This window comes from Apteryx mantelli, chromosome 1 (genome assembly GCF_036417845.1).
Source record: "Apteryx mantelli isolate bAptMan1 chromosome 1, bAptMan1.hap1, whole genome shotgun sequence".
Classification (NCBI taxonomy): domain Eukaryota; kingdom Metazoa; phylum Chordata; class Aves; order Apterygiformes; family Apterygidae; genus Apteryx; species Apteryx mantelli.
This window is the reverse complement of record NC_089978.1, coordinates 20,923,704-20,931,916: the sequence shown is the minus strand read 5'-3', so window position 1 is coordinate 20,931,916 and position 8,213 is coordinate 20,923,704. Positions and strand designations below refer to the sequence as shown.

Genomic DNA, 8,213 nt, shown 5'->3' with positions numbered 1-8,213 from the left:
ATCTTTACTGATTTCCAAGTCAGCTGGCAAATTAAGTGTGGGAAGCAGTAAAACCTGTGAGATTTGCATAGGAAGTATAAACATGACAGGGTCCTTTGTTGTTCTGTAAAAAAGCATGGGAAGAAAAGGGCAAAATGAGAAAAATTCTTCGTGCAGTATCTCAAACTGTACTGTGAATTATAACTAATACTGTGAAATTTTGTATGTGGTCTTTGATTCTCAAGACTAAACAATTCAAAATTACTACTTGAGACAGGTAGAATTTAGATAATTATGCTCTCCACAGAAGCTCTGTCTCCTTTTTGTACCTCTTGCTACCTGCAATGTCTTGTTATATTTTTCACTTAGGTAGCACTACTTTGTAAATAATTTTTCCAAAGACAGTTTCTTCTGTGTGGGCCTCAGAGTTGGAGCTCTGCTCTCTAGTGTTCAGGTGCACCCTAGTAACTTGCTGTGTGCCAGAGAGCCTGCTGCTGGCTACTGGAAGTCACTTTTTCTCTTCTGAGCTCTGTAGTGCTAACTCCCATCTCACCTCTGCAGCTGAAATTGGGGACATGCACTTCTTACCTATTAGATATCTAAGATGGTGGCGCTGAGGAGCCAGGATAACAGATACGTGCTGTGGGTTTGCCTTGCTCATTGCTAAGGGGTTCCTTGTTACCTTCTAGTCGCTGTAAAATCATAATATAATATAAGCCAAGCTAAGGACAGAACAAAACTAAAAGCATTGATTCACAAGATCTAAAACGGACAATACAGCTAAAACTTTATCCACCCCCCTCCCCTCGAGAACAATGAAGTGGTAGCAGGAAAAGCACTTGATGTATGTGTATGCTAAGTTTAAATCATAAGAGGTCTTTCTATCCAGCTGACCATTTGTCTTGACCAAGTAGCCGTTAGGAATTCAGTGTTTTTGCTTATCCTTACATATCAGACTGCAGCCATGCAAAAGAGCTATTTGAGAGCCTCCACAGAGGAGGTTAACTTAGTCACTGTTTGGCGAATTTCCCAGGAGTTACAGAATTTTTCTCCTTTTGACTTACTCTGTTCCCTTCCTGTGAAGGGAAGAGAGGATGGCCAGAGTTCCTTGCAGATGCAAGTGTTTCTTTGACTAGCTAAATAATGACTCTTTGTCTCAGTGGAGTGATAAAATCCTTTCCTCCTTTCTCCCACTGTTCATTTGCATGTGCACACTTCAGGTTGCAGTTCCAGACTGTAGTGTGAACCTGCCTACCAAACCCTAACACCCTACTTAAGTTGCAATAAAAGTTGAGAAAAGATGGGATTAAAATATGAGTGGCTTGGATTGTATCTGGGACATACTGTGCAAATGCAAACTGCAAAAAGTTGCAAAAGATTGTGGGAGAGTGAGTTAAATCAGTCAAAATTACACCTGCTCAGTTTGCTCTTTCTCAACCTTTTGATGAGCAATATTTTGAAGAGATGAATGCTGGCTTCAGTATGGGTGTCATTACTTTCCCTTCTTCAACTTTGGGAATAAATTTGCATACAGTTTTGTTATACCAGAACGTGTACTGGGCTCTGATTTAATTTTTAGTGAAGCTAAAATGTTCTGTCAGTCTTTTTGCTGCTGAAATACCTAAAATGTAGTAGAGAATTCTAGATAACTGCTTGATGCTGCTGTTTAGAAAAGTATAAGCATTTCCCAGCTCTTGATCTATCCAACTGTAATTGCTAATATTTACAAGTTTCTCTGTAGTTTGCTATTTGAATCTTGCTATTTGCTGCAGTTCAGTTACAGAAATGCTTTCTCAGGCAGTTTATCATCACTGAGAATATCTTGTAACGCTTCAGCCTGAATCTTATTTCCTGAAAATGTTGTTCTACATTGCATTAGGTTTTAATGACAGTTACTCCTGGCTATACCGCCTTGAAAATGAAAGATAACTTTCTGCTATACCATGATTGTGTGCAAAATTCTGCTCTTCAAGTCAGCATTAAAAGGATCATCCGTGGTGAGAATACAATAATGTTTTTAGTCATTAGAACATTTACAGTGGCTGAGATTTTTGTGATGAAATCTGTGTCCTGGGTACTAGATTAGCAATCCATTTGAGTTTGCTTGCATTATTTGTGTGTGCAACATCTGTGTTCTTTTTTCTTCATTGTTCTCTATGCCCTTGGATGCTCAAGTAATCCTGTTATCCAATAAAATTGTAATTAAATCTGTGGCACCAAGTTGCGTAGCGGAGAGGGATGAATTGATAACTCTCACTTAAGCTGTATTCTGTTTTGTGTTCTGTTTTTTGACAGTTTCAGTAGTCCTGCAGACCTGAGCAAATAGGGCCAATGATTTGTTTTTGTAAAATGATGAGAGAATAATCATCAGCATGGAGACTTATCAGTACCGATCTGTTTACCTGATTTTCTCCCCCCACCAACCACCTCAGATTGGAAAAGCAGCACTGGAAAAATCTGATGACATTCAAGATACCTTTTCCTCTCTGAGGAGGAGACAAGTTACATCTTCTCCAGCAAAAAAGGTGATATCCAGTGTTCAGCAAAATCAAGCATTTTATAATAAACCTGATGTGAGACAACTTTGATGCATAACTTAGCTTTTGACTCCTACTACAGTCTAGACTGAACTAGAAGGTAGATTTAGTTTTCAGGTCTCCAGTACTGGTTTTGGGAAATGGCATTGATAAAAGGATTTAAATTTGCAGATATTACAATTGAAGTCAAGGTAAATGATGCATTAAAATACTGTTTCTAGGTTAAATGATTGTTTTTGGATTAATAAACACTATTGGAGGTAAATGAGTAAGAAAATATTTTAAAGCACTAATATATAACAAAATAAGGGAAAATACAGTACTACTTATATTTAAAGAAGAAAACAATAGTCTGGATTTTAATCTACAGTATCAAGTTTAAAATAGAACAGTAATAGTAGTTACCTAGTAAAAACTCTGTGAGCCAGCAACAGTTTAAAAGAACTGAGAAAATGTTAACCAACTGGGAGATTAAAGCTGCAGTGTGATTTCATGATTGATGCAATTAAGTTTCATACTTGCAAGTTATGATAAAAATGATACTTGCTGTCTTAATGTGGCCTAAGAAAAGATGAACAATAAAAAACAATGAAATGAACAATGAAAAATGAAAATTAATTTTGATGCATTAGATTTTAACATTGCACTGTAACATATCACCAGTGTAACTGTATTTTTCAGGTTTTCTAATAAAACTATTTCAAATTAATCTATGAATAACAGGATGTTTGTTTTGCTTTTCCTGAAATCAGAAAGGGCAGTTGACATGAACAGAGGGGCTGTCAGCAACGTCATGTAGTTCAGCAAAGGGAAATGTAAAGCCCTACACTGGGGACTCTGTAACTTTGTGCAGTAGTGTAGCCTGGGCCCAGATGGGCTAGGAAGCAGCTCTGCAGAAAAGGATCTGGGTGTCCTGATGGACAGAAAGTTGAACATGAAGAAGGTGGCCACATTGTGGGCTGTATTAGCAAGAGTGTAGCCAAGCAGGTTCAGGGGAAGTGAACCTTCTCTGTTCAGCACTTCTGAGACTGCAGCTGGAGCACTGTGTCCAGTTTGGGGCTCTTCAGGACAAGGGTGTATGGGAGTGAGTCCAGTGAAGACCACCAAGATGGTGGGGGGCTTGAGCACATCACCTAAGTGGGGAGAGAGAGAGTCTGTTCAGTTTGGAAAATAGGAAGGTGGGCATGGGTGGGAAATCTTACTGCTGTCTTCACCTACCTAATGGGAGGATGTAGAGAAGAGGGAGCCAGGCTCATCTCAGAGGTGCTTGGACAGGGCAGGGTGCAACAGGGAAATTCTGCTCCTAGGAGTGGGGCTTTTTTTTCCCTCCAAAATGAGGATTGTCACCTACTGCAACAAGCTGCCTGGAGAGCTTGTGGCACTTCCACTGAAAGCTCAACAAGCCCCCGCCTAACCTGAAGTTAGCACTGTTTTGGTGCACTTGCAGAGGTTTGAACATGATATCCTTCAGGAGGTTCTCTCCAAACTATTCTTTTATGAATATGCACCTTGGAAATGAGGAAGTCTTCTACAATTTTCAGTGTATTTAAATGTTGCATCATACTACTAATAAAAATAGTGCAAGTCAGTACTGGCTTGATCTACTTGAATTGGTTTGCCTGATACTGCAAATACTGAGAGTTCTTGATAATCTCTTTGGGTCTCCTGCATTCACTCTTCCCAGAACAATCTATCAGGACTCCCATTCTTGACTTCAAAACTGTCCTACTGTTCTGTCTGGTGGTTTGTGTGTGGGGATGCTCACCTCTGCTCTTGTGTGAACAACCGCTTGTGCTGCCTGTTCATGTTTGTTTCACAGAAAGAGGAAGCACTCCAGTATTGACACAGTAGGGCAGACAGATCCATGAAAGCAAGGGAAACCTCAGATGCTTTCACATCTCCCATGCAAACTTTTCCACACAGGATGTCACTACAGGAATGTACACAAAGCTTGGTAAAGCTTCCCCCCCCCCTTTTTTGGGGGGATAAATCTGCACGTAAATAAATTCTTTGAAACTAGGGATTTGAAAGCTTAGTGTTTAGGGCAGGGATAGCAGCTTTTTGTCCCTGTAAGCAATAGCGATGATTGTGTTCAGTGCAAAAAGTGTCACTGCTGTAACAGGTTTAACTGGAATTTTCCTACCCAAATTTATATCCCCTCTACTTGACTACAGAAATGTTGGACAAGTAACATCTCAGAAGAACAAGACTGCTTGTGAAAAAGCTAGGTTTTGTGATTCACAGTCAAGAGATCACCATATGGGTAGTAGTGTCCTTGAACACTTGGTGGGTAACACTTGTCCTGCTGAAACATGCCCTAATAGTTAAGTATGTATCATGTCTTAAAGCAGACAGCTGTCTGCAAGTGCATAGTCACAATTTCTTCAGTTTCCTTATATGCATTTTTTGTGGTCTTAAAATGATGGATGTGCAATTCCACTTTTAACAATCACATGCAATGGAGAAGAGCTAGATAATATTAAGGTCTGAACCATCTACTATAAATGAGTATCAGTGCTAGCCAACAGCGACTGAGGCACAAGATCTTCTTAAGACTCAAGTCGTGTAGTAAAGTATTAAGTCTGTCTCAAAAGCTTCCTCTAAATACAGTGGTAACAAAAGGAAGACTAGAGAAAATGTGGACCTGCTGCTGAATGAGGCAGGAGCCGTGGTCACAAAGGATACAGAAAAGGCAGAGACACTGAATGCTGCATTTGCTTCAGTCTTTACTGGTAAGACCAGCCCTGGAGGCAAGAGAGAAAGTCTGGAGAAAGGAAGACTTTCCCTTGGTCGAGGAGGATCGGGTTAGAGATCATTTAAGCAAACTTGGCACCCACAAATCCATGGGCCCTGATGGGATGCACCCACAAGTGCTGAGGGAGCTGGCGGACGTTATTGCTAAGCCACTCTCCATCATCTTTGAAAGGTCATGGAGGAGAGGTGCCTGAGGACTGGAAGAAAGCCAGTGTCACCCCAGTCTTCAAAAAGGGCAAGGAGGAGGGCAGCCCAGGGAACTACAGGCCAGTCAGCCTCACCTCCATCCCTGGAAAGGTGATGGAGCAGCTCATCCTGGAGGCCATCTCCAAGCATGTGGAGGACAAGAAAGTGATCAGGAGTAGTCAGCATGGCTTCACCAAGGGGAAATCATGCCTAACCAATCTGATAGCCTTCTCTGATGGAATGACTGGCTGGGTAGATGAGGGGAGAGCAGTGGATGTTGTCTACCTTGACTTCAGCAAGGCTTTTGACACTGTCTCCCATAACATCCGCATAGGCGAGCTCAGGAAGTGTGGGCTAGATGAGTGGACAGCGAGGTGGATTGAGAACTGGCTGAATGGCAGAGCTCAGAGGGTTGTGATCAGCGGTGCAGAGTCTAGTTGGCGGCCTGTAGCTAGCGGTGACTTGGATGAAGGGGCAGAGCGCACCCTCAGCAAGTTTGCTGATGACACAAAAGTGGGAGGAGTGGCTGATACGCCAGAGGGCTGTGCTGCCATTCAGAGAGACCTGGAGAGGTGGGCAGAGAGGAACCTCCTGAAGTTCAACAAAGGCAAGTGCAGGGTCCTGCACTTAGGGAGGAATAACCCCAGGCACCAATACAGGTTGGGGGTTGACCTGCTGGAAAGCAGCTCTGCCGAGAAGGACCTGGGAGTGCTGGTGGACACCAAGTTAAGCATGAGGCAGCAATGTGCCCTTGTGGCCAAGAAGGCCAATGGTATCCTGGGGTGCATGAGGAAGAGTGTTGCCAGCAGGTCGAGGGAGGTGATTCTCCCCCTCTACTCAGCCCTGGTGAGGCCACATCTGGAGTACTGTGTCCAGTGCTGGGCTCCCCAGTACAAGAGGGATGTGGCACTACTGGAGCAAGTCCAGCAAAGGGCTACAAAGATGATTAGGGGCCTGGAGCATCTCTCTTATGAGGAAAGGCTGAGAGAGCTGGGCCTGTTTAGCCTGGAGAAGAGAAGGCTGAGAGGAGATCTTATCAACGTGTACAAGTATCTGAAGGGAGGGTGTCAAGAGGATGGGGCCAGACTCTTTTCAGTGGTGCCGACTGACAGGATGCGAGGCAGCGGGCACAAACTGGAACACAGACACTTCCATCTGAACAAGAGGAAAAACTTCTTTCCTGTGAGGGTGACAGAGCACTGGAACAGGTTGCCCAGAGAGGTTGTGGAGTCTCTTTCCTTGCAGATACTCAAAAGCCATCTGGACACAATCATGGGCAACATTGTCTAGGTGATCCTGCTTGAGCAGGGGAGTTGGACTAGATGATCTCCAGCGCTCCCTTCCAACCTCAACCATTCTGTGAAAAGTCACATTCATAGCTATGCTGCAAAGTACCTCAAACTTTTTTGCCTTCGCAAAATGGTTGACTGCAACTGCTCTCTTTGAAGTCTGAAGTAAGTAGAATAGTGACTTCCCTCTGTCCCACACTTCCTCCTGGCTACCCCCTTGAGATTTTTTTTTCCAGAGGGCTGTTTCCTACCCTAATTTCTCTACTGTTTTTTGTAAGAAAACCGAGAAAGGTGTAAAGTCTTTTATTTTTTCTTTCTTTCTTCTTCCTTCATTTTCACTGCTAACCCACTCCTGTTCAAACATGTGCTTCAAGCTGTCTGGGCCAATAATGTCTTCCATCTGTTTTTTATATTTTTTCCCTAAGCTGTTTGGTTGAAAGGGAAAAAACAATGATTAAAGGCAGGTTCAAGATCTGAAAAACATTTTCCCACGTCTAAGGGACATCATAGAGAAAAACTGAGGCATCCTCAAAGTGGCAGGATTTAAGGCTTGCCATTCATGCTCATACCACACCCATAGCTTAGAAAAAGGTGCTCTTTATAGCCCAGAATGTGAAAGAACTATGAGACCCCATTAACAGCTCTGCCTTCTGGAGAAAGTTCTAAAACTCTCCCCCTTTCTCCCTCCTGCACCCTGTTTCTGAGCCATGGTACAGCAGTAGGGCCTATTTTTTTGAGAGACCCTGTGGGAGTTCAACAGCTATCTCTCTGTACTCTGGGGTAGTTGCCTAATGCCATTATCAACATTTATAAGCTGTGTTCACCTGTGTATCCTTCCTCAGAAAGCAAGACTGAAGTACCTGCAGAATGCCATTCCTACAGAAGCCCTATCTAGGCTCCCATGATAGACAGATACCTACCTGGAAGACTAACCTGATGGAAAGAGATTTTATACTGGATATTTTCCAATATTATAAGGAAAGGCAGATGTTGAAATGAGAACCATGGAAGCTGGAGACAGCCATTGTGGTAATACTAAAATCATTACTTCAGCTCAAAGACTGATTTTTGTGTCCCTTCTCTCTATTTCACCTTACTGAAAACACCTACAACTATAATGGAGTAGGATTAATATGAACATAACAGAAAAATATCCATTACTAGAATGCCCAAGACTTATCTTTAAGATAATATCATAAGATAGTTTGGCCCAAAGTGTGTCTTTAGGTCTCCCAGTAAAAGTGTGTAGACTAGAACTTATTAGAACAACCCTCAGACACTTTAAGCAATCCTAGCTGGCTGAGACTGCTGCTGCAGACTATACTGTCTCAGGGACTCATTAACTTCTCCATCTGGTTATGTCTTGAAACAGCTTCCTTCCATCCAGAGTGATCATAAAACATCTCCTTTTTAAAATGAGTGCTGAAAGCACAGAAAACCTGTGAGAGTCAGCTAGTGCCATCCACCA

General features: G+C 42.6%; 1 long non-coding RNA gene across 1 annotated transcript; it reads left to right on the top strand.

Moving 5' to 3' along the window:
- Nucleotides 1-627: 627 nt before the first annotated feature.
- LOC136991251 (uncharacterized) lies at nucleotides 628-3,225 on the top strand. Its single transcript, XR_010883264.1, has 2 exons — nucleotides 628-1,976; nucleotides 2,275-3,225. It is a non-coding gene; the product is annotated as an uncharacterized lncRNA (long non-coding RNA).
- Nucleotides 3,226-8,213: the final 4,988 nt, after the last annotated feature.